General features: G+C 47.9%; 1 protein-coding gene across 1 annotated transcript in view; it reads right to left on the bottom strand.

Annotated features, from left to right (window-relative positions):
* The window catches only part of GLI3 (GLI family zinc finger 3), a 341,317-nt gene that overhangs the window by 192,030 nt on the left and 121,689 nt on the right, over positions 1-27,598 (bottom strand). The window lies entirely within an intron of this gene.

Raw genomic sequence — 27,598 nt, 5'->3', positions numbered from 1 at the left:
TGCTGTTCCGAAAGAACCACACTAACGGCAGAGAGGCTGTGTAAATGCAGTTGGCTGGATGCTAATTACATTTTGGTCACTGTCAGGGAAAAGTTCCGCTGAACCTGGCTAAGGGATGAATTCCTCAGATCTGACACCATCCCAAAGTACAGAAAGCCGAGTCTGGTACCACAGAGCCTCCAAGTCCCCTCCATGACTACGTCCAAGTCCATGGGAGGTGTTTTAAATGACAGTGAAATGCTGTGTTCAAGCAAAAGTCCGTTTGGGGGCGCCTGCCACATTGCTGCAGGCGCCACTGTGTACACGGCAGCTTCTCTTTCTCTAACTAATGTTACTTAGAAGGGCAAGCCTAATCAACTTAGTTTGGGGCCAGTGGGTGGTGTGGTGGTTAGAGTGCAGGACTGCCAAAGGTGGACGATGGTTGGATTCTCAAACCTGGCAACTGAACATCATGCCCCGTGTGTGTGTGTGTGTGTGTGTGTGTGTCCTAAAACTTTGTACTTTGGCTAGCTCATAAAAATAATATCTTTTTGGAACCAGCAAGTGGCATAATGATTATGTTGCTAGATTCCCACATAATCACCCATGGTTCTAGTCCAAGACCGGGTGGCTTGAAACTCACACTGGGTGCATGTGCATACATGCCCAAAATCCTGAGGGGAAAATGGAAAAGAAGGGACTGCAGCATGGCCATCTCCCTGGAGGTCGATTTCTCACTTTTGTGTCTCTCTGTCTCTCCAGCAAGCGCACTTGCCCTCTAGCAAAAAAGTCTCTCAAAAAAGAAGAATATATTTTTAAAATTTAAGTGTTATGGCTATACGGCATTTATTAAAAAATACATTTTCCTTGATGTAGCTATGGAGTCTCTTTTGCAAACAGTACATCTGGGGCACAGCAGGTGGTATGATGGTTAAGGCACTGGATCCCGCATGGCCAACTCCATGGTTCGAGTCCTGGACCCGGCAACTTAAAAACATGCAACCGGGACATGGTGTGCCCAAAATTCCAAGAGGAGAACGGAAGGGAAGGGAGTGCAGTGTGGCCACCCGGCTTTACATATACGTATGTGTATGTGTAACATTAAAAACCTGCACGGTTGTAATGGCAACGCATCTAAAGAACTCAACAACCCATTCTAGATCCAAGCAACCTCGGAACGACTTTCTGCAAAAAGTGAAGAATAAAGCGCAAAACGGGTGTGAAGGCATCTGAAAAGCAGGAGGACGTTGGAAGAAGTGACCATTTGTTAATGTTACGAGTCAAGTCTCCGCAATAGCAGAGACGCAGTGACCGCCAGGGCGGGAAGAAAGGCGCAGCCCAGCTCTCATCCCACAAACACTTCCGGGCATGGGCAACTTAAGAGGGGACGGGGAGACAAGGCTGCCATGATTACGCGCAGGGCGCCCAGGTCCCTAGCTGCGATCCCAGACAAAACCATCCCGTGTAAACCTTAAAGAGGATTAATCCTCCAGGAGCACTGTAATGAGACCTTAAAAGGCTGCACAACAGCCGCCGACCACAGAGGAAGGCGGTCGCGTGCTCCCCAAAGTCCTGCGAGCAGTTACATCAAAGCGGACGGCCGCCCAGCGCAGGCTGCAGCGGCAATCCCTTATCTCGGCTCCAGCGGACGCCGCGGCTGTGATTGTCTTGAACTGCCACCTGTCCCAGGCATCTTTGAAGGCAACGCTAAGCCTCTGATGGATGTGACCTCCTTGAGCTGAGATCCTTTTATGTCTTTCTTCATTTCCTGCCCCGCGACATTCTCCCCCTGCCATGCACACGACATGAAACAAAGGGAGTTCTCACTCCCGACTCACTGTCCCCAGCCATTTGAGAGCAAAGGAAAACAATGTTCAGGATTATACTCTGCCCATAAGACGGAGCTGTCTCCGGAGACAAGCCTCTTATTTTGGAGAGTAGAACTGGGAGGCGTGTACGTGGGGGCCCTCCACAATGGGGTTCGCTGGAGCTGGAAGCCAAGATATGAAAGCTGCGTATCTGAGATAACTTGAAAACGCAAGGAATGATCAGACGGAACTCGATTAATAAGCATATTTTTTAACAGGAGGACTACAAATACTAAAATATTAAAACACGCTTCCCAATTCACTGCACACTGGGACTTGGGAAAAAGGAAGGCCGCGACTGCATGTCCCTAAACCTGATTCCACTTAAAGGGATTAAGGGGAAAAAGGAGGAGGAAAAGGTGATGCTGGGAAAGACAAATAGTGAACACCCACATGCCCGGCAGGTGAGCAAAGCTGAAGACCTGGGATGGGAAGCAGTTCACGCGGGGGCCTGCCGTGGAGGCCGGCGTCTCTGACATTTCCAGCTCAGGCGGGGAGGAAGGCCAGCGTTTCTCAGAAAGGCTCTGCCACTGGGGGAGGGAGACCCACCATCAACTTCATTTAACACAGTACGAGACCTCTCAGCAACCTCCTGGAGCTGCCCCCCGAGTCTGCCTGCACATCCCGCTCTGACCACGTGCTGCATGAGCGACTCTACGTGGGTGACTATTTCTGACACCGAGAGAAATTCGAACACTAGTACCAACGGATTAGCGGCGGTCTTATTTTAATATTTTGCTTTATCTCACTATCGACTTCAGGTAACTCAAAAAAATTCAGAAGGTCAAAAATGCTAATGAAATAAAGACTTCGTCAGTAAACAGCCTAGACTGTCAAGACCTAGAAAAAGAAAAACAGGAAATGTTCAGGCCACAGATCCTATGGAGTTGGAATAACTAAGCAGCAAATTTAAACTGGAGTTTCCTGGGCAGCCGAAAAGAAAAGGGAAATAAAATCACCTACGTGATGTGTTTTACCAGAATTTATATAATCACATCACCCTGTAGCAGTCTTACGCTTTCTCTGTATGCTATTTTAACCTTCTCGTAACCTTACAATAGATTCAACATACAACAAACGAATGAATCCAAACAGTATCTACCTCACTTGAAATAAACCAGCATTTCTGTAGCTGCAACCACCACCTTCTAGTCTGGGTTCTGATCTGGGTTCTAAAACCAACTCGTTAAAAACACGGTCAGGCTAAAGGGCTGGGACATTATGGCTCTCTCCGTTTTGGTTCATTGGGTTCGCTCCATCCCAAAAGTGAGGTCCACTAAAATCCAGGGACAATCAGTCCAGAGCCAGCCTTTGAAAGATACAGACCACTCGGGACCAGCAGTCAGTGTGATGGCTATGTCGCTGGACCCCCACGGCTTAAAACTCACGCCGGGCGCATGCGCATCCAAGATCCCAAGAGGAGAAGGGATTGTGGTGTGGCCATCCCACCTTGGGGGTGATTTCTTGCTTTCTGTCTCTTTGTGTCTGTCTGGTGAGCACATGTGCCTTATAGCAAAAAGAAAGAAAGAAGGAAAGAAAGGAAGGAAGGAAGGAAGGAAGGAAGGAAGGGAGGGAGGAAGGAAGGAAGGACGGAAGAAGGATCCAGACCTCTTTATACTCCACATCCCATGAGTCCTCACCAAATCTAGGCCCACTCCAGTTTGTTCAGTTTGGATGTTTAGCTTTCGTTTTTCATCTATGTTCCCACGTTCCACATGACTCTTGGTAGCCAGGGGTCCTCACAGTAACAAGCCTTTTCACCCTGAGCCAGAGGAGCCCTGCGGTGGGTGGACCTCTGCTTGCAGGATCTAAGCAGACAAACTGCCTGTGCTCTTCTGTCCGAGCTGGGGTGAAGATGACTCCCTGACCCCGCAGCCCATCACACATTCTGAAGAAGGCATGATTAGAAAAAGGAACGCACTGACCTGCACTACAAGGTGGGCAGCAGGTGATTAAGCTGCTCACCCCCTCCTCGATGACGGCTGACCTGTAACACCGCTGCAGACTCACGCTCGTGCATGCCCACGCTGCGCCATGCCCATCTCGGAGACACTGAGACCTTCTACGACTACACAGGCTGATGCAGAGCCACCTGAAAACCTGTGAACCCCAGTGATGCTTGGGACAGTATGAAAATAACTCTTCCGATTTAAAAATGAACTGTTTTATATAATATTACCCATTTCTCCAAGTTCAGGACTTTGCAATAGTGCAGTGGGCATTAAAATGATCCAGGTCAGTGCCAGGAGATGGTGGAGTGGTTAAGGCGCGGGACTCTCACATGGTGGGCTGAGGTTCAAGTCCTGGTGACTTAAAACTCAAGCAGCCGGGGCCCAAAATCCTGAGAAGCGAATGGAGGAGAAGAAATTGCATCATGGCTATACCCTCTGGAGGAGGATTTCTCCCTTTCTGTCTCTCCAGTGAGTGCATGTGCCCTACAGCAAAAAAGTTAAAAATTTCTCTCTCCAGAAAATTAAAAAAAAAAAATCCAGGTTAAAAATAAATGTAAGGACCAGCAGAAGGTCCAGCAGACAGCATAGTGGTTACAGTGCTGGATCCTACATGGCCATCTTCGTGGTTCGGGCCGCAGGCCTGATAGCTCGAGATCACACAGGACACACGTGCATGCATGTGTGCCCTAAATCCCGAGAGGAGAGTGAAGGAGAAGGGACCGCAGAAAGGCCATCCTCCCTAGGGGGTGAGTTCTCACTTTCCATCTCTAGGGCAAGCACGCTATAGCAAAAACTTAAAAATAATAATAATAAAACTAAAATGCATGGATGAGTCATTTAAAACAGGCTGAAAATGCAATAAAGAAAACCAAGCAAACAGACACATCCGTAAGAAAGCATGCAGGGTAGTCGGGAGGAAAACGTCCCTGTGCAGTGAAGACCTGGCAAAGGGCAGTCGATCCGAGATGGACTTTGACGAGGCAGGCCATGAGGTGGTGGCGAAGGTGACTGGGTCCTGGATGGCTGACCTCACACGTCCACGGAGTACCAGACCCAGTGACTTGAGAAACACACCAGGCCTGTGTGCATGTGTGCCCAAAATCGTGGCAGGAGGCAGAAATGCAGAAAGGACTCCAGCACGACCACTCTCCATGGGAGTGCTCTCTAACTCTGCCTCTCTCTGTCCACCTCTCTCTTGTTTGCTATGATGTTACCCAGAGTTGAATTATGCGAATTAAATTTCAAAAAAAAAAAGGGCCATATATTTCTACTGAACATCACCAGCTATTTGCTGATATTTTAAATCTACTTCAGTAAAAATGGAAAGTACAGGACACTTTTCTCAGGAAATGACTGACTCGCCTCTCCAGTAATAAGTAGTAAGGTTTTTTTCAAAGACTTTCTGGTTGGGATGATGGTCCTCTTGGGGAAGTTATACTATTTAATCTTTGCCTGTTACTCCATAAAATAAGATAAAGTTGCCATGCCCAATTTTTATCTATATAGTGTTTTAAGATTAAATTAGCTTTTATTTTCAGATTTCTCAAATTTGTAAAATCGTAAGATGAATAAAATACATTAGAAAGCAGAAATTAAATAAAATTATAAAGAAAGATTCTATAGTATTAGAAGAAATTCTACATGTGCAGGCTGTCAGCAGACATCCCTAAGCTGCCCCCTCTTGGGGTGTATCTCCTTTTACTGGGTAACCAGGGCACTGAAGGGGGAAGAATAACAGAGGAGGGGAAGGGGCCAGCAGCTGGTGTACTGGTTGAGGAGCTAGACTCCACATGGCTGACCATGGTTCGAGTCCTGGACCCAGGGGATTGGAAATTATGCTGGGTCTGAGTGTGTGTGTGTGTGTGTGTGTGTGTGTGTGTGTGTGTGTGTGTGGTGTGTGTGTGTCCAAAATCCCAGGAGGAAAATGGACAAGGAGGGACTGCAGTGTGGCCATGTTTGTGGAGAGTAATTTCGGACTTTCTCTCTCTGGTGAGTGCACGTGGTACACGCCCTAGGGCAAAAACAAAAATAAACCAAAAAAAAAAAAAAGAGGACATGAGTGAAGGAGGCATTTCAACATATTATCTGTTACCTGTTAATTACCATCTATCAGGCTGCCATTTCTTTCTCCTCTTTTTTTCTTTCCTGAAGTTTCTTAATTTCTTCTATGGGAGAGAAAAACAGATGATGCACTACAAGCCCAAGCCCGCCAGGACCATGGGCATGGACTCGCATGTCTGGTCTGCACAGCAAGACCTCAGGAACCCAGAGCTCCACGTGGCTTCAGCACTGGGGTGCCTTGTGCCACCAGGACTGGCCTCAGCGGCCATGTTAAACACGAGGAAACTGGAATGGAAGAGCTTGCTCAGGGTCACACTGCCAGCAGGCAGGAGGGCAGAGACTGGAGTAACCGACTTGATCCTCTACCTCGCGCCCGGCATGCAACATGACTAAGTTATTAGCATTTCTAGTTCACAACAGCAGGCTAAGCCCTCATTTCTTCCTGCCCTCTGAAGATCTCTCTGGAAAAGAAGATGGAGGTAGGCATCGTTCGGATAATAAAAATATTATTAAGAAATAATCAGAAAGTTTACTAAGAACAGACTTTGCACTCGGCCTGTTTACAAGCTTTCCTTATAAAAATAAATCAATCCTCAGGACCAGCAGATGGCGAAATGGCTATGTCGCTGGACTCCCATGTAGTCTATCATGGTTCAACTCCTGAACCCAGTAACTTAAACTGACGCCAGGTGTGTGTGCACGCGTGCCCGAGATTCCGAGAGGAGAATGGAGGAGAAGGGATTACAGTGTGGCCATCCCCCCTGGGGGGTGATTTCTTGCTTTCTGTCTCTTTTCTGGCGAGTGCATGTGCCCTATAGCAAAAACCTTCCTAAAAAGTAATAATAATAATAATTCAATCCTTAAAAAAAACTAGGCAATAGGTGCTACTATCGTATCCCTGGACACATGAGGATACAGAGGCTCAGAAAGGCTGAGAGATCTGCCCAGACCACACTGCCGAGATGGAGGGGCCAAGCTGTGGAGCCAGGCGTGCTGGCTCTGGAGACCATTCTCCTGATATAGTCAGTGACACGGTCAGTGACACCAATAAAATAATGACAAGGAAATTCCAGCCCACTTCTGCAAGATGCAAAATGACAAGACTATAGCTGTAACCGAGGTATGGTAGAGACAGCAGCCTGGAATGTTCTTTGTGGGGACAGAGAACAAGGTGGCCGCCAGTGCACCTGAGAAGCTGTGAGCTGGCCAGAGCATTACAGGAAACACCGGTGTCAGTCATGTGGCCGGTCTCGGGCCCCACAGCACAGGAGCACAGGTAGCTGGCATGGTCCTCAGCACTGTTCTTCCATCTCGTCCTAAACAGTGGAACCCACCATCCTGGGACAACAAGGACTTCTACAAGGATCTTGGAGCCTTCTTCACTTCCCGATCTGTCACTTGAATGACTCAGCATGAGAATCGAGTCAACTCTAACTTCGAGCACAGGTCCCAGTGGGTTGGTGTGACCCCGAGGGGTACCCAAAAGATACTGGCCCTCACTGCTCCCTGGAGAAGAGCCTTCCTCACTCGGACAGTTGCACGGCCACTGCCCTCCTTCCCTGAAGGGAATCGTGACACTGCAAACGTAGGGGCAGGACACTCCCTCTATGGAAGCCAGCATCATTTCACCTGGCAGAAGGAAAGAGCAACTCTCTCTCCCCAGTGCTCAGCATGAAAGACAGCCAAAGTACTAGTCTTACGAGATGGGAGAACATAAATAAGAAAAGAACGCCCCCAAGTCAGCAAGAAAGGTGAACCCTAGAGGAAATGGCAGGAGGGTACTGAGAAACTATTACATAAAAATATGCAAAATACAAAGGAAAAAAAAAAAGGCAATAAAAGAATTGTTCAAAGTTCTTTGAAATTAAAATTGTGACTGCTGAAGCTAAAATATCATTAAAAGCCCAGAAAGATAAAGTCAAAAAATAGCCCAGAACACAGAACCAAAAACAAAGCAATGGAGGATATGAAAGAAAAGATAAGAGGCACAGAGAAGTAACCTAGGAGTTCTAATCTTTAAGCAGAATCCTAGAAAACAAGGCAGGTCAGCTACTGAAGACAGAGAAGAACAGAAGTCACCTCCAGAGATAAAGATGGTCTGCACGGAGAGGAACGATCTACCTACAGGGACGAACGGAATAAATAAAAATAAAACAAAAATTTAATTCAATTAAAAATACTTTCATCAAACCACTAAGGGTAAAAAGATCCCAGCATTTCTGGAAAAAATAAGCCATCTACAAGGAAATACAAATGAAATTGACATCAGACTTGCCATCTACAACCGTGCAAGGTAACAGAAAATGAAGCAATGTTCTCACTCCTCAGGGGTGGGAGGAGGGAGGAGCTCTTTAAGCTGGAATGCTAGCTAAACTAGCACACAAGAATAAGGGCAGGAGAAAGACATTTTCTCACAGGCAGGGACTCAGGAAGTTCACCTTCTCTATCACCGAGACGTTCCTTGAGCTACTCCAACATAATAAAGGCATAAATAAAGAATAACAAAGTTGTACGACCCCAGAAACAGTGGTTCCAAACCAGATCACAAAGAGGTGTCTGGAGGTGCCCAATGCAGACTGCGCAGAACAAAACGGCCAGAAAAGAAGGGTCTTCTTCAAGTGCAAAAGAAATGGTTAGGGAGTTGGGGGTAGGCGGATGTAAGGACACCATAAACACAAACAGTAGAGGAAAAGATTAACTACCAAAAAGCAGCGTGTCGAGTACATAGGAATTAAGAAAGAGAACAGACCCGTTTTCTCTTATTCTGGGAACATCGCCGTTGGGGGATTCAGAGTTTCAGAATACTGGGGCCCCCAAGAAAGCTGGTGTGAACCCAATTCTCTACTCTAGGCCCGGTGTGGAGGGACTTGCACAGACACAATGATGCTTTCTTTTTGGTGTGTGTGTGTTTTTTAAGAGGTTTTTGCCTTAGGGCATGTGTGCTTGCCAGAGAGAAAGAAGGGAAAGTGAGAAATCACTCCAGTGATGGCCACATCACAAACCCATCTACATTCTCCTCCTGAGAGCTTGGCCACACATGCACATGTGCTTGGTGTAACTGTCAAGCCACCAAGTCGAGGACTCCAACCGCAGATGGCCATGTGGGCGCCCAGTAACATAACCGCTATGCCATCTGCTGGTCCCGCAACACATGCTTTCTACACTTTCGACTTTTTTTTTTTTGTCTTGCCGTAGGGTGTGTGCACTGGTCACCTGATGAAGACAGAGACAGAGCGAGAAGGAAAGGAAGATGGCAAACCCCCAAGGGGAGTGGCCACTTCAAAAATTCTCCTCCTCTTGTGATGTTGGACATGATGTGGAAAGGGCAGGGGGACCTAATCCCCTCACATTTTGAAGTGGACAAACAAAAGTTATTTTGAAGAGCTGATGAATATGTGGGACTGGCAGGTGGTCTGATGGTTAAAGGTGCTGGACTTCCACATGGCCGACTGCAGTTCGAGTCCCATACCTGGCAGCTTGCTTTCTCACTTTCTCTCTCTCTCTCTCTTACTGTGTCCTTCCCTGGTCAAATTAAAATAAATAACATTTTTAAAAAGTTGAAAAATATTAAAAAAAGAGATTTAAAATTCTCTAAGTTATAGAAGTAGTCAACAGACAATAATAATAATACCAATATTAAAAGGAAAGAAGGGGTTGTCAGGTGGCATGGTGGTTAAAGGCACTGAACTTCCACATGGCTGACAGAAGTTCGAGTCCCAGACCTGGCAGCTTGATTTCTCACTTTCTTTCTCTTTCGCTCTTGCTCTGTCCCTCTCTGGTCAAATTAAAATAAATAAATAAAGTTAAATAAAATAATTCTTTTAAAAAAAAGGGTAGTATTAGAAGATTCAAGATTTAATTTTCACACTGAAACATCAACAAGTTAAATTTAATAACAAATATCTAGAGAGGAGACGTCAGCATAGAAGGAGTAAGCACGCCCTGGAGCTGCAGTGCCTGTGTGTCTGAAGAACCGGGACAGGAGCAGGAAACTCTCCCTGGGTACGGGCCGGAAAGCTGGGTCAGAGCCACCGAAGCTCTCCCTCGAGTCTCCCGTACTTACAAATCGTGGAAATAAGCATGTGCTACTTGTACATCATCATTTCGATAAAACTCAATCAAACATTAAACTATAGAGAGAACTTCAAGACTTCTTTCTTTTTGTATCTTTCCTAAGGAAAATAACAACCTAATATTCAAATAATCAAATCATCATCATATTAAAAACAGCAACAACAAAACAGTGTTTACACATCCCTTTCAAGAAGAGAAGCGCCCATTGACCTGACTCGGCGTTCCCAATCTGGGATATCCCTGAGGCAGAATCCTAGCAAAATCCCTTTATAACTCGTAAGCAGATGGGACTCACAGCCTCAGATTCCACTGTGGGATCCTCAGGAAGTGAGACCTTACTGTTCATCCACATCGGACACTGGGGAAAGGCCATGAGCCAACACGAACAGGTGGATTTTGAGACGCGGTAAGCAGAGCATCATCCTAGGACACATGAAGTCAGGACTGGAAAACACTGGAGCATCTACACATAAAACGAACTATGTAGGGGCCAACAGGTGGCGTGGTGATTAAGGCGGCTGGATTCCCATGCAGCCAGCAGTGGCTCGAGTCCCAGACCCGGTGACATAAAAATCACCCAGGGGTGTGTGTGTGTGTGTGTGTGTGTGTGTGTGTGTGTGTGTGTCCAACACCACAAGGAGAGTATGGATGTCCAAAACCCCAAGAAGAGAATGGAGGAGAAGGAACTGTAGTGTAGTTAGTCATCACCCCTAGGAGGTGACCTCTCACTTTTTCTCTCTCTCCTTTCTGGCAAGTGCATGCACCCTATGGGGAAAACTTGAAAATAAAAGATAAAAGAGCAATGAAGAACACAGCCAACTTCACCTACGACCTCACCAGGAATCCTCTGCATACCGCATCTCGCTGTTAGCACCATCATGCCCGGTGGAAAAACTTCTCCCACAACTTCAGAACTCTTAAGCCACCTTGAGAACTAACTTCTAAAAGTAGTACTCCTTTTTAAAAAATGAAAAGAAATATTTTCTTTAAGAAATGAGATTTTTCTACGAAAACACAAAGGCAACTTACTTGAAACCACATTTCTTCACGCCATCCGCAGGCTTCATGGAAAAGAAAACAGACCTAGAGACCTCAGGACGTTTTCTGTTTCTACCTTACCTCTCGGTAAAGCTGGGCTGGCATCCAAAGGAAGCCAAAGGCTCTGAAATAAATAAATATTTTACCATGGTCTTGGATATTATTAGCCAAATAAGAACAAGTGAGATTATGTCAAGGCCAGTCCCACAGCCTAGTGGTAAAAGTAACTGAATCACACATGACCAACTATGCCGTTCAAATCCTGGTCCTACAGCTTGAAAACATGCTGGGCACATACACGTGTGCCCCAAATCCTGATAATGGAGAGAAGGGAGTGGGGAGTGACCTGGTCCTTGGAGGTGCTTTGTCCCGCTCCCCGTCTCCATGTCTCTCCAGCTCTCTCTGGTGAGTGTACACACCCTCTGGCTTATGAACAATGGCAGAACAGTAAGACACATTCAAGCATTAACGCTGCCAATGCTGCCAGACTCATTACCTTTCAGAATTCAATCAGAGGGACCAGCAGATGGCCTAACAGTTACATCACTGGACTCACACATTGTCGACTGTGGTTCAAGTCCTGGACCCGGTAGTTTAAAACTCACACCGGGCACGTGTGCATGCGTGCCCAAGATCCCAGAGGAGAATGGAGGAGAAGGGATTGCGGCATGGTCATTCCCCCAGGGGGTGGTTTCTTACTTTCTGTCTGTCTCTCCAGTGAGTGCACATGCCCTACAGCAAAAATCTCCCCCCACCCCCCCAAAAAAGAATCAATCAGATAATGCAGCTACAAAGCTTCTCAGTCATTGGGAATGCACGACTCATTCCGAACTGCAGGGAGCCACCCAGAGGGTCAGGAAATTCAAGGGCTGGCTCAGGTGCTACAATGCAGCATCGCCCTGCAGAACCTCAGCACCTCTGGGAAGAGAGCCAACCACAGCTTCAAGAACAAGCCTGTGCAACTGGCATCCTAACACTCGGACACAAAGCAGTGGTGAACACTGCCCCTGACATCCCGCTCGCCTCGCAGTTCATTGCAAGAGACACTTTGGAAAATCTGAAGATTAACAGCAGGAGGGAGGCACTAAAAAAACAAGGCCACACTGTTATAAAAAGGAAAGAAAAAAAATGTGTTCCAAATATCCAGAACAGCCAGTTGGCACAGAGGTTACGATGGCTGGGTCCCACGTGGCCAACTGAGTGGTCTGAGTCCGGGACGTGGAGTCTTGAAAAGTAAGCCGGGCACGAGTGTGTTTGTGCCCGAGATTCCGAGAGAATGGAGAAGGAATAGGGGTGGCTGTCCACCCTGGGCAGTGCCTTCTCCCTTTCCTCTCTCTCTGGCAGGTGCCTGCCCTGTAACCCTGTAACAAATTAAAAGGGGTAAAAAAAGGTCCCACTGTAGTAGCTTCCCAAAACTAGGTGATCGGGGGGTCATTCAGTATTTCAGAGGGGACGGGAAGCCCGATAGGTGACCACTCCCTGACGCCATCTTGCAGTCCACAGGCTGATCCCAGACATAGACGAGGCGGTCCCCAGTATGAAAAACCTCACTTCCGACCTCCAAGCACGACCCAGGACGCATGTACAAGAAAACTCCATGTCGATGGGCAGACCCTAACGTTTCCTTCCCTCGAATTGTCTCCTCGTTAGCGTGGATCACCAGAGGATGCAGAACACAGGGAGAGGCCATCTGGGGCAGCCTCCCTGCTAAGCAACATTGCCAAAGGGAACGTTTAACTCTCCCAGATCAGAAGGCAGGCCTGACTTAGGAGCTTCTTCCACTTCGGGGGCAGAAGTGATTATCCCCGAAACCCCATGCTGAGGACACAGTCTCATAAATCAGGTGCACGGGGCGAGTAGTTGGTGTAACAGCTATGTCACTGGACTCCCATGTAGTCGACTGCGGTTTGAGTCTCGGCCCCGGGGGCTTTAACTCACACTGGGCGCATGTGTGTGCATGCCCAAGATCCCGAGAGGGGAATGGAGGAGAAGGGATTGTGGCATGGCCATCCCCTCTGGGGGGTGATTTCTCGCTTTCTGTCTGTCTCTGTCTTTCTGATGAGTACAGCCACCCTATAGCAAAAACCTCTCAAAAGAAAAAAAAAAAAAATCAGGTGCAGGGGTCCGTGGAACCAGCACTGATCAGAGTGGCTGGTTCCCACCCTGCAATGGGACAGCCGCGCCAGCAACGCCACAGAAGGCCCTGGAAGGGTATTGGCGTGCAGGGTCTCTGCCACGCCCGGCTGAGGTACAGGAGAGCCAGGGTGAACTAATGTGAAGGCTGCCCCCAAAGTCTGAAACTGGGGGGAGCGCTTCAGACTGCAGCTCGGAACTCCTCATAAATTAATGAAAGTCAGACATTAACGTTAATAACAGCTGGAACGGATCAAGTGGGAAGAAAATGCGGCATCGGCATATGTGTTATGTGAATTTCTCGGAGTCCATAAATTTGATATTTGGAAGGAAGAAGGGAAATGTTAATTAGGAGAAATTTCATACTGGATTTAAATTTGCCATGGAGTCAAAGCGCTATTGTAAAAAGCCCCTCGGAATCAGAAATCACCCTCAGCAGACCTGGGCCCTGCCTTTCATCTTGCTGTTTTATACTTGTTGATATGTGATGTGATTGCTTTCATGTGTTGTTTCGTGCTTTTTCTCCCCAAAATATAAGATCGAGAAGCTGAGTTATACCTTTTATTTTGTGCATGGAGCTCAATTAATGTTGAGAAACCAATAAAAATATCTCAGCAGTCATCCCTCTGCCTCCTCTGAAAGCCTTGTAATGAAATTTTCCATAATTTTTAGACTATTTCACTTATGTATCTCTGGGGACTGCTGTCTCTTAAAAGTCTCAGCGTGAACTGTTCTTATTTTTCTGACACGGGGGGGGGGGTGGGGGGGGGTACTGTTACTTTATTACAGGACTCTGGATAGATCTCAGGTCAGATCAAGTCCCCCGAAACATAATAATTGTATATACATAGAGAGAGAGAGACGGGGCGTTTGTCTTTGAAGCCAACACCAATCCTACCTGCAAGTCCCTGAGATAGACAGGGATTCCGCTGGCCCCCTCCCCCACTGCCTGTGGAGACTGTCTACCCGGGGCTCTGTCCGCCCGTCCCTCCTCAGCACCTACGGCTCACTGTCTCCTGCGCCACGCCGGAGCTCGGCCTGCACTGGCTGGCCCTGTTAGCCACACGCGGTCCTTTTCATCTTTGCTCCTGGATCGCCCTCCAGCCACATCATCACGGTTGTGATGCTTTCGGTCTATCTCAGACACTGAAGTCGGAGACAACGAACTGCCACTCCAGGGGGACCGCGGGACGCCGATATGCAGAACAGTCCCTCCTGCAGCAGACACCCAAGTCCATGTGTGAATAAATAGGGAGCCTTGGGAACCAGCAAGTGGCGTGGTGGTTAAGGCACTGGACACTCCCACATGGCTGACTACGGTTCAAGTCCTGGACCTGGCGGCTTGCTTTCTTACTCTCCCCCCCACCCCCCCAATGTGTTTTTCGGAGGGAGCCTTGGGCTCTGCATCCCCTGGCTGGGGCAGGGCCATTTGTCTACGCAGAGGCGCCAAGTGGGTCAGGCTGGGAGCACGCAGAGCTGGCCCCAGAGAGGGGCCAGACCCTGTGTTACCTGGGGACACGCGAACGCTCCACTTGCGTAAAACCAGAGTTCACCTAATGAATGGATCCTGGATTCAGGCAGTCGGCAGCTGACGTTCCCAAAGCCACTGCAGCGTCAAAGACACGGGCATGAGGGTGACAACACAGGTAAAGAAGACAGCGTCTAAGAGACAGCCAGGAAAGCCACTCACTGCCCCTCCGGAACCCACCCCAAAGCCAGGCCTGGAGTCTACACTCAAACCAGCGCCATTGGCAAGACACGTCATCTCTGTAATCTCAGTTAACCTGAGCTGTAACTGGGCTTGGTGAAAACTGAAGCAGGGGTTGTGATGAGGCCCTCAGCCCAACGCCTGGCCCACGAAGCTCTCCACAGGGAGCTTCCATGACAACTGTGACGCTTCCTGACACTCGTATCCCCCGGATTAAAGAGGCACAGAGGGACCAGGAGTCTTCCCCACAACTCTGTCCTAAGTCTGACTCTTTGGGATGGTCTCAGTGGAGACATGTCTCCTTCTCTCCCACACAGCAACACCTGCAGCAGGGACGGCAGCGAGCCAACGACCGGTGCTGCCTCTGCCCCCTGGGAGACGCCGACCGACTCCCCCAGTGCCCTCCCGACCCCACATGCCTGGACCTCCAGCCCCTGCCCAGCACAGCTGGCGAGACCTGGTCCTGGAGCGAGTCTGTACGCACTGTCCCAGCAGGGCTGAGCCCAAACCACTGCCCACCCAGCCGTGCAAGCGTCTGCATGTCTGGGCTGGCATTTGGAGGTCTCCTCAGTTGTGGCGTACGGGGTGGGTGGGGGCAAGAATCTGGGGTCTGGAGCCAAACTGTCTGGGTTCAAATCTCAGTTTGGCCACTTCCAAATCATGTAAAAACGGGCAACTTTCGTGTTAGCCTTCCGAGCCTCAGTTTCCCTGAAAGTCAATGCAGAAAGTGATGGCCACCTCTCCTACGCTGTTGAGGTCTGCTTCAATCAGGGGCGAAGGCGTAACAGGCAGTGCAGGCAGCGGGCAGGCTCCAGATGGCGGGTGTCTGAGAGAAGGGCCATCTCTCAGCCAGGCTTCTGCGGTGGCTCTTCAAGCACCCCGATTCCACATCGTGCCCCTCCAGGAGTCACTGCACACCTGCCAGAGCAACAGCCCTAAAACAAAAGCCAGCCACCTTACTCCACCCACTGGCTTCCCGCCATCGCCCAGAGGTCCCTCAGCCTTCCTCCCCTGACACCCACTTCCTGGCCAGGCCACAGCACTGGCCTGCTTGCTCCGGCTCAGCCACAGCAAACCTTCCGGTGACACGCTCTCTCTGCTCTGCCTTCAGATCTCCCCAAGGCTGGCTTCTTTTTGTCCTCAGGTCTCGGCCGCCCTGCCCATGCAATCTGAGGCACACACTCCCTTCACTTCCCTTCCTGGGGGATCTGCCGCGCACCACCTGCTGCACCGCCCTGGGGCACGCCTGCTACTTCCCGTGGCCCTCTCGCCTAGGCGTTTGCAAGCGCCCGCTGCGGCTGCAATGCCCACGTTCAGAGCAAGGACCTGGCTAATCCTGGCGAATGCTGACACCCCAGGGGCTACAATGGGGTCCGACTCTCCTGGACTGCTCGGTTGTTGAAATGAGAATAAACCCACGCATCTGAGCCTTGCGGGCCATCACACAGAGGTGTGATCAGGAGGACTGGGTCCCTGAGGGCCACACAGGAGAAGCCAACTGTTCCCTGTCTCCACGTCAATCCGTGGCAGTGTACAGGCACACACCGTGGATGACAAAAGCTACGGGCTACGTAAAAAACATCCTGTAGGCACTAACTACAGACGACAAAGTCCACCCTGGGTCAGAAGAATCAACCACTTGGCCAGGTTGTGGAGCCGAGGTGGAGGGTCACAGATCCCTTAGCGGAGGGCGGGAGGCCACAGGAAAAGTGCCATAAAACACCATACCGTGTCCCACTGGCCTCACACTCCCCAAGGGGAGACATGGCGTTCCTTACAAAAGGGGGAATGAAATGTGAGCTCTTGCCCCATGATAAGCAGGCTGATTTCAGCAAAGCAAGTCAAAGAAGAGGTGGGGTTTGTCTCTCAGCACCCCCACAATGTGAACTATGGGATGTTCAAGTTACCTAGGAAACAGGTGTCTTTATACCATTCAGGTCAGCAGCCCAATCAGCAGGCAGACTGGGTTCCCCCAGTGGAGGAGGTAAACAGCCAGCCTCCCAGAGTGGGCTCCTTCTGACCCACACAATGTCCGCTGATTAGACACCCCTCGGACAGGGCGCAAGCCTCCTCCATGGCTTCCCACCACCTCCCCAAGAATCCTGCAGTGGGGGCTGGATTGACTCCTGGCCGGATTGCAGGCTCATTCCACTAATGCAGGCCTTTGTTCTCATGTTCCCCTGGCGGGACAGCTACTGGCTTTCCCAGATGAAGTGCATTTGTTATTCCTGGACCACGTCTCCAGCCTCACTGTGCTCTGGTGGCACAAATGCTCTGATGTGAGGGGATTTGAAAACTTCCCAATAAAATAAAACTCAATTCTTTTTCTTTGCACACACCGTATTTTGAAGTTACACCGTGTCTGGATACCGAACACACGTAATTCATTAAACATGAAGCCACATTTACTTCCAATATTTGGGGTTTGTAGCTTGTGGAGTTACTGGGGCTACCTAACATGGAACAGCTCAGCGGTTGGAGAACAAACAGAAATGGATGGATTGTCTTCAGGGGACACATGGCAATAAGGAAGAGGGCAGGAGCACGTCCGTGAAAACCAGGGAAACAGCAAGCACCCTGAGGCGGCTGGGGGGCAGCCCTGCGACGGGACGAACATGCTAGCAAGTGCTGACGAAGAGCTCAACGAAGCCACAACAGCCCAGGGTTAGTGATGGGAAACAGAGCTATCTGGAGGTCTGTGCGATATTCCAAAAGCCACAATCCAAGGCTTGGGAGTCACCCTGGACTTGATGCAAAAGGGGACCAAATCACTCCCCAAGGAAGCCTGCTTACCTGCTGGCCTTCAGCCTGCCTCCTGCCACTCCCCACCTGAAATCCACCCTCCAGTTCACCTCCTCACTGGTGCCAGGGTTCCCATTGGTCTCCAGGTCTTTGTAAATGTTCCTCTCCACCTAGGTGGCTCTTTCCTTACCTCTTTGCCACATGGCCTAGTACAGACGCTGCCTCCTCCAGGAAGCCTACGGAGACCGTCAAGTCTGGATCAGCCATACCTCTCCCAGGCTCCCGGTGGACCTGCGCTGTCTCTTCTGGCGGTCCCTTTGCATTGACTTTGTGAACAAGTCTTTCTCCTTGTCACTATGTCCCACTGGTCTGAAGTTCCCTGGGAGCACCAAGGACTTACTCACTTGGTTCAACACTGATTGGCACTTAGGCAACCCTCAAATAAGCCATGTTCAATTAACAAATGTTGACAAAATAAACACGGGGCCAGCCAGTGGCATGGTGGTTAAAGGTGCTGGGCTCCCATATGGCTGAGAGGCTGGAGCCACAGACCTGGCAGCCTGAAAATCATGCCAGACACATGTGCATGCCCAAAATCCCAGGAGGAGAAGGGGTTGCAGCATGGCCATCCCCCCAGGGGGTGATTTCTCCCCCCTCCTTTTTTTTTTCACTATTTCTCTCTGGCAAGCACATATTCCCTATGGCAAAAACTTAAAAATAAATATAATAAACACCAAAATAGTAAACAGCTAATCAAACAGAATCTTTCTTCATTCTGTTCTCAGAAACTCATCAGAAACTGAGGTTAATGAAAAGCCTCCACCTCCAGAAAGAAATGTAAACATCAGAAAGGTAAGAACAGTTCAACCCGGAATACAAATGGAGATTTAGGTTAGATTTATTTTATTCTTTTAGTTTTTGCTATAGGTATGTGTGATCCCTAGAAAGAGAGAGACAGGTAGAGAGAGGGAAAGTGAGAAATCATACCCCAGGAAGGATGGCCAAACCTCAATCCCTTCTCCATTCTCCTCCCAGGATTCGGGGCACGCACGCCCATGCACCCGGTGTATTTTCCAAGCCACCAGGTCTGAGACTCAAACTGTGCACTTGGTCATGTGGGATCCAGCCACCTTAATCACCACACCACCTGGCTGGTCCACAGACTCAGATTTTAAAGGCTAAAAGAATTGAGAGAGCTGGATCCTTTTCAAACCATGAGAATGCAAACTGTATCAGGCACAGAGCCCACAGGGCACTAAAAAGATAGATCTGTGTCTCTGGATTCATCCAAACTGAAACACAAGGAGAGAAAACTAAGCCTTTTCACTAAGAAGTGTGAAGACAGTGCACAAATTTATAGGTACAAGATCAAGAAAGATAAGGCAGGACGGAGACGCAGCTTTCAAGAGACATCAAAGGTAACATTCTTTAATTATACAAGAAAGAGGAGGAGGGCCAAGGATAATGCTGCCTCCGTTAGGACAGGGAGGAAGGCTGTCAGCAGACGGCTGTGGACAGATGGCTGCTGCATGTGTCTGCCCGACCCGAGGAAGGAAGGACGGGGAGGCGGCCGTGGGGGCAGTCCGCAACTAAAACGTGCCACAGGGTGGGTGCCATGTCAGAAGGGTAGTGAATACAGAGCTTCCAAACAAGCGGACTCGGGCCCCTACACAGAGTGGGGATGGGAACCCCACCATCATAGCGCACACACATACTCAGATACTAACGAGCCGGGAAGACGCTACCAAAACCTGAGTTGGTTACTGACGAGGTCACTGAAGATGCATGCGATCAACCACTGGAACTTGGAGAAGGGCGAACATCCGTGCTCATCTTACATACAGAAAACACGCCTGCCTGTTCCGCCGCAGGTGTGTGTGTGAGTAAAAGAGCCGGCTGTCCTGTGCTAGGCCGGTCCCACAGTATTTGAAATGAAGGTCTCCGCCGCATCCATGTATACACTACCAGCTTATTCCAAAGGACCACAACTCACCTCTCAGGAGCAACCTACCAATCTTAAAAGTGCTGTTACGGGGTCCGACAGGTGACTTGGTGGGTAAGAGCATGGACTCCCACCTGGCCAACCAAGGTTCAGGTCCCCAACCTGGTGGCTCGTTTACTCACTTTCCCTTTATCCTTCTGTTTCACTTTGTTCAAATGAATAATAATAGGGCCCAGCAGGTGACGTGGTGGTTAGGAACACTGGACTCCTACATGGCCAACCGCAGTTCACGTCCCGGACCTGGAGGCATGATTTCTCACTTACCACCTCCCCCCACCTCTCACTCTGTTCCTCCCTGGTCAAATTAAAATAAACACATAAATAAAGAATTCTTTTAAAAATTAATAATAATTCATTAACCTTAAAAAAGATGTTGTTACGTGTATGGAAGCAAATACTTTCAATGTTTTTAAAGCACAATTTATAAACGTCTCAGGGTATGGTACGCACGCCACACCTCGCCTACTCAGGAAGCACTGGATGGCCCCATCTGCATCACAAGTGGCAATATAGCTGCTAAACTGTGGAGGGAGACAGCGCCACCAACGGCCTTCTGATGGCCACACAGCCACCCGCCTCCCCCGATGGGCAGGTGGTGAACCAAGGGTGTGGAACCCACTCTCGGGTGTGACTGTGATCAGGCAGCCTCTCGGCTCCCGACTGCCCTGCCCCACAAGGCAGCGTGGGCCCATCCAGGCCTGCCCTCAGAGTTCTGGGGGACACAAGAGCTTCTACCACCCTGTACCAATCACACTGTTCTTTTGTATGGTTATTATATTTAATTGACAGGTAATACAGTGTGTGATGATCAAACCAGGGCAGTCAGCACATCCATCGCTCAAATATTTATCATTTCTGTATAGTGGGAACATTCGAAATCCTCTCTTCCAGCTCTTTTCGAATAGAAAATAGACTGTGTTTACGTGCATCAAACAGTGTTCCTGAATACTAGACTTTATTTCTCCTACCTCGCTGTACTCTTGTATCTATCTATAACCAAGCTCTCCCTCTTCTCCACTCTTCCGCCCTTCCAGCTCCGAGCAACTCCTCTATGCAGTGAGACAAAGTCCTTTTGTTTCCACATACGAATGAGTGGCATTTTCTTTTCTGGCCTGGAGTATTTCACTTCACGTAATGCATTCCAGGTTCATCCGCCCATGTTGTTGCAAAAAACAGGATTTCCTTTTTAGTGGCTGAGTAGTGTTTCCTAGTGTGGTATATACATATACATCTAAGACAAGTATCGATGTTGTGCACACAGACACACACATGTTCTTCCTCTACTCCTCTGTGGGTGGACACTTAGGCTGATCCCACATCCTGGCTATTCTGAGTAACACTGTGGTCAACACGATGGCTTCCCTTCCTCTGGATACACGCCCCATGGTAGGACTGTTGGATCATCCAGCAATTCTGTGTTTCGTTTTCTAAGGAACCGTCACACTGTCTTCCATAGTGGTTGTGCCAATTTATACTCCCACCAACAGGGATCGTTCTAAACGAGAATATGCATAAAACCAGAAGTAGCTGTGATGTGATGACAATTACATGGCCATTCAGGATCTGGGGCAGGTAAATAAACTTCCAAAGACAGTACTTACAAAAGGCTTTCAAAAGAGGCAGGTCTTTAGCTACACCTTAAGAATAAGAAAGAGGCCAGAAGGTAATGTGGTGGTTAAGGCGCTGGATTCCCACATGGCTGACTGTGATTCGAGTCCTGGACCCAGTGGATTGAGAATCATTCCAGGCATGTTTGCATGTGTGCCAAAATCCTGAGAATGGAGGAGAGATTGCAGCGTGGTCACAGCCCTTGGGGAGTGATTTCTCACTTTCCCTCTCTGTCTCTCTACAATCCAGAGATCATGGTAGCTGGCCGTGCTGAGACCAGGGCAGTGCTAGGAGGCATAGGGAGAAAGGGCTGGGTCAGCGTGCCAGTGGCTAAGTGACTCTCTCCAGAAAACATGGTCCCCTTAGCTTTGTCTTTCTCCTCCTTGCCAGGACAGTCTTTCAGCTTATCCCATCTCCTCTAATAAAGGTATCTCCAAAACTCACAGGTAAACTCAATAACAAACTGTCAAACACTGGCACCATTTTCTCACCAATGGTTCAACATCTCCCACGACCAAAATATGCAGAATCACAGTCACGACAGCACGAGAAGTCAAGGTTCGCCAGCAAGAGTCCAAATCTGGAGCCCTAAGAAGTACCCCTTGGTTTTCACGGCTTCCTTCACAGCTACTATGCAATGCAGCTCTTTAACGGCCAATGGAATCGGCTTGCAGTTTCTAGTATGAAACCACCATTCTAGACTGTGGAAAGAAAGCCAAGTCGTTCCACAGAATTTCTAAGAGAAAGGCAAGAACCATCAGGTGCTACCACATAACAGATTTGCAAAGGCTCACAGACTCACTTACTTTGCTCCTCCTGCAATTTAAGACAACCCTCAAGAGGGGCCAGCAATGGCGTTGTGGTGAAGGTGCTGGATTCCCACACAGCCACATATCTGAAGGCAGTTTGAGTCCCAGACCCAGGCTTGATAATCACACCAGACGCGTATGCATGCATGCTCAAAATCCCAAGAGGAGAATGGAAGAGAAGGGATTATAGGATGGCCATCCCTGTTAGGGGACGATTTTTCACTGTCCTTCCCTCTTTCTTTCTCTGGTGAGCACACGCCATCCTATAGTGAAAGCTTAAAGGAAAAAAAAAAAGACAACACTCAAGAAAGCAAGACACCCAGAAACTCCCAAAGTCAGTCTTTCTGACTTAACAAACTAATTTTCAAAAACCAAAACAACAGCAACAAAAGACAAAAAAAAAAAAAAAACGGGCTTATCAACTCTTCTCCCAAGAGGCAAAAGACAGTCTGGAGGAGAATGGAACCACGGGCTCCAGGGACTGTCACTCTGTCACTGCCTTTTGCAATTTGGTCAACACCAAACTGTTCATTTGTGCCTTGTAGGCATTTTTGTCTCTCCCAGTCTCAAGATGACACTCCGATAGTACAAGAAATGCGAGCAGGTGCACCTATTAAATATGTAAAATACGCATCCTCTTTTCCACTCACTCAGAAGATGCATTTCTAAGGCGAGCAGAAAGTCACCTACTATAAAGACAGACAGGTGGGGGGAGACCTTATGTGCATTTTTTTCAGCATACAAGAATGCAAGTGGGCTCAGCACAATAGCTTTGCACAGAAAATAAATGCAAGCCAATTAAAAATTCAGTTCCTTTTCTTTAAGCAAATACCTCAGGTTTGGCTAATTAGCAACTAATAGTTCTGTCATCTGAGCTGAGGGACATAAGGAAGAATACCAGTGGTATGTTTTCAATCAAAGCATTTGCACGGAGGAATGAATCATATTTTCCATGAAGAATTACAGCTTGGGAGCAGTTGGGGGCAGAAGAAAAACAGTCTTCACACAACTATAAAACGGTAAAAGAGTCCTAAAGTTGGAGAAAAGAAGGCATCATCCTGCCCCCAGAACAAAACCAGCAGAGGCCCTCTATGACACAAGTCGGGGAAACTTCGCCCAAACCTCCCGGCAGGACCCCTAGACTCTTCCCAGTGAGGTGGAAGGCAATGAAATACATGTGTCCTATAAAAGGCAGGAGCATAAATGTTACATGTCGGCCAGAGTCCAGGGATGCTTCAACTCTTATGTCACCTGCCTCTGCAAGTTTATCAAACAATAAATGCGGGGCAGGGGGTGATGGTGGTTTGAAGTAGTTGTCTCCGGATGGAGCAGAGGCAGGAAATTTTGCTAAGAAATCTTCGGGCAGGAAACAGGGGTTCCTACCCTGGCTCCAGCAGGAGCAGATCAGGCTCCAAAATCCACCCCAGCCGTGATCTCCCAAATTATAAAGCACTGGTGATCCCGGGGCCGAGAGCCTGTCAGCACCACCCTGCATCTGAGCCACGCGGCTCGAACGCCTACTTTCTAGCCTTGAAATATGGCCCATCCGCAGCTTCCCCCCGTGAGAGAATACCCTCCCGCGCCCCTGTGAGGATTTTATTCCAAACATATGCTGCGGATGTTTGAAGTGCTCGCTATGCCTGTGTTTTCTTTTTTCTTTCCTTTTTTTTTTTTCCAGTCAAACCCACAAAACCTAAAATACTTTGAATTCTGCCTAAGTACAATTTGTGAAGATGCAACACTGCATACCCAAGTATAATAAAACCTTGTGCAATAAAAAAAAAAAGTTACAGATGTCCTTCTGAAGGGGGAAAAAATGATTTTCCCTTTTCCGGTCTTACAGGAAGCCTGCCCACATTTTAGAAATACAAAGTTAGTATATATAGAAGCAAACAGGCATTTTGGAAAGTCTACATTTTCCGACCACAGAGAAACGAAGGGATTACTGCGAGTGCTCGCACAGCCGGCGCCCTAGATGAGAGGAATCTCTTCTTTCCAACAGCCCGGTGGAGCTGGCATTTCACTCGGGGACAGGGGACCCGCCTCAAAAGCTGGTTCTGAAAGTGGTGCACTTGGGTTCCTGACTGTGCTGGGGGACTGGGAAGAGGTAAACAAGGGTGATCGAAATGGTGGGCCTCTTGTGAGGGGGCCAGGTGGCGGTGCTCTGTGACGCTGGCCCAGCTGGGAGGGCTCAGGGTTCACTTCTGAAGCCTTCCCTGACGTGTGCCCATGACCCAGGGCCACCTGAGCCTGGGCTGGATCACAGCAACAGGACCCTGTTGGAGGTGCTGTCTTTCTCTGTGTCTCTCTTGCTCATGGAAGAAGAAACCAAAGTTGAAAGAATTTTATGTATCATTTTAGAAAGCGGGTACCATTCTTACACACTAAAAACGTCTTAGAAAAGTATCCCTTTCAGCTCACACCAGTCATTAGCTTGGCCTGAATAATTAAATCCATATGAGGGAGACAGATATTAGTATAGTGCATCTAAAACAAACTTGCAACCTTGGTAGAAAACAAAATACTCCACTGGGATTCTAGAAAAAGTAAGGCCATATCCTATCTGATTCTGAGACTTAGTTTAGGAGACCTGTAAGTTATTTGCTAGGAATACATAATACTATCTACACCTTTATTTTCTCGCATAAGTATTAAGTATAAGCTTGCATTTGTTACATAAAACACTTTCTGCTGTGAGTCTAAAAATATTAAGAGTTCTCAAACTCATCTAAAAGCTTTATAATATTTTCACTTTATAGTATTTACAAAATAATAAATTACAGTCAGCTTACTAAAATTCAATGAAGAAGGATTAGGCTCAAAAGGTCACAGTTCAGAGTTCTAACCACAGAAACCCCTTTCTTTAGATTTTCAGTTGTTTTCTTTCCTTTTCTCCTTCCTTTTTAATTTGTAATGGGGTATGTGTGCTCACTGGAGACCAAGAGAGAGGGAAATGACAAGGCACCTTCCAAAAGGATGGCCATGCTGCAATCCCTCCTCCTTCGTTCTCCTCTTCAAATTTTAGGCATGCACACATATGCACCTGGCATGTTTTTTAAGCTACCAGGTCTGGGACTTGAACTGTGCAGTCAGCCATGCGGGATCCAACCACTTTAACCACCCTGCCACTGGCTGGCCCTACAGTCCAATTTCTAGTCTGTGTTTCTAATAGGTACTGGTCTCAGACTAGGTCTGGCAGAAAAGAAAGCAAGTCTACACCAAACCAGACGCACTGCAACACTCACAAAAGTGATCTGGTTCGGAGTGTGAACTAACGACACACCCACGATAGTGATGCTCACGTTCAGGACAGAGGAATAGAAGAAGGACCGTCCTAGGAAGTTTGGAGGGACTCAGCACATGCCAGAGATGTTACTGAGCACCATGTGCTTGTCTCGCTTGATTCCCTCAACGACCTCGAGAGCAGGTGGTGACATCACTGCCATTCAACGTGAGGGGATGGGTCTCGAACGGGCAGCACGCTTGGCCGAGCTCACACGGCCATTCAGGGACAAAACTGAACTTGAATCCAAACTCCCAGATCCTGAGCCAACCTGTGCCAACTCCAGGAGTCCTTGCCCATCTTAGCAACGAAACAGAATCATTTCTTCATGACCAGTGTAGGGAGTGCACAGGAGGCCAAAAATTCCCTATCTGGAAAGTTACGACAAATGGAATACTGTTTCAAACAAGGCTTTCAGATGGGTGGACTTAACGGGTGTCCTCACAACAGAGTGACAATGAGTGATCCCAAATCCCACTAAGAGCTGCCCAGTGTCCAGCGCTAGTGACACTCGCGACCCAGGAGGCAGGTCACACACAGGAGCACTGAGAGAAGAAGAGGGTCCCAAGTGTGCAGGAGCCCAGCCTCAAACGACAGCCAGAGGACTCAATGGGGGAAACCGTTAAAACAAACGAACCAAGAACACGCTGCAAGTTGAATGGCGCAGAGAGAAAGTTAACGGTTATCTGCCCACTATCGTCAGCCACAGATGAAGTGCTCATCAGCTGTCCCGACTAATTAAATACCTCAGTAATTAGTGAGTCTCTGGAAAAGCAAACACAACGTACTACGAAATGGGAAACGGCTACGTTCACAAGTAAGGACAAAGGCAATGCAGCCTGCTTGTGGCTAAGAACCTAGACTTACTCACTCACTCATTTATTTATTTAAAGTGTACTATCAGGGCATAAACTCAGAACTGGGAAAGATGTGGGAGTCCCTGTGTTCTCCATAGCTGATACATAAGGAGACTTAAATGAAAATACTGTATAGAAAACTTAGGAAGATGCTCAGAGAAAAATTCTACCAACACTATTTCAACCTTCATACCAAAAAGAAAAGAGAAAGAAAATGAAATAAACCTTAAATGAGGGAAGAAAAGGGAAATGCCCTAGCAACCCTCCTCTTTATTTCCATCTCTAAAGAAATAACCAGGCAGCAACAGGACTGATAAGCACTTTTTCAACAGAGAAGTGGTAGCCTCCTAAGAGCTTAGAAGAATCCATAAAACCTTGTCCCCCATGCTCCGACCACTTTTTAAAATATGTACTTTCCACTTAAAAATATAATGTATCTTCCATCTTTTCCAACAATATAATCTCGTCGAGGGGGAAAAGCAGTTGCTGAGACTTAAGGTTGTACGAGACCCTTTGATCTGATGAGAGAGCATTCCCCTTCGCTGCAAGCCAACTAATGAAGGGATGAAATTAGCTTTTATCCTGGGCACTTTCTTGAGCAAAAAAACATGCACTAATCAGCTGTCCTCACTAATCAGTCATCTGGCTAATGACCTTTTGCCTTAAAACACTAAAATTTCTGAATGATGTGGAAAAGGGGAAACACAAACCAGTCCCCCTCTCCGGAGCTCCATGAGTCATCTGGAATTGGAGCCTGGGAGGTTAAATGGCAAGTCTGTGTCCTGGCAAGGTGATAAATCTGTAATCAAGAGCTGTGAGCTTTGGCACCTCAATATGAACTTCATTACTCCACAACCAAATTGTACTTCTTAACTAGAAACAGGCCAGACAGAAACTCTATCCTTATATATTTTTCCTTTCTGTTCTGCCTTTGGAGAAAACCATGGTATACTCGTGATCAGAGTCCTAACTAATTTCTTAAACTTTTATTAGTGCTGGAAAAGGAGCATCCAACATTTCCAGCATGCTGGTTAGAGAGAAGAGTAGAGCACAGAGAAAAATCTTCCACCATAAAGAATTTTGCACCAATTTGTTAAAAAGAGGTCTGTTTTAACAAACCATAAAAAAAAAAGGAATAGCCAAAATCGTTAAATCGAAAATCATTAGCAATGGGGATGGCTGCTGTTAAGAGCTCTGCTTCCGTAAATCCCCACCACCAGCCCATCTTCTCCTGCTGCGTGTATGTGGATGAAGCGAATCCGTCTCTAGCTCCCAGGAAAGGTCCACGTGAATCAGTCACAAATGGACCACCTTCCTGAAGGCAGCCATGCCGAGGCCTGAAGTTGTGCAGAGATGTTAAAAAAAGTCTCTCTCTAAATAAAAAAAGGACAGAGAGGAAGTTGGAGAAGTATTTAAAAAAAAAAAAAAAAAAAGAAAAAAAAAAAATGAACCTTTAAAAAAAAAAAAAAAAATATAAAGCAGCC

Source organism: Tupaia chinensis, unplaced genomic scaffold (genome assembly GCF_000334495.1).
Source record: "Tupaia chinensis unplaced genomic scaffold, TupChi_1.0 Scaffold000088_1, whole genome shotgun sequence".
NCBI classification, from domain to species: Eukaryota; Metazoa; Chordata; class Mammalia; order Scandentia; family Tupaiidae; genus Tupaia; species Tupaia belangeri.
This window is presented reverse-complemented; position numbering and strand designations above follow the sequence as displayed.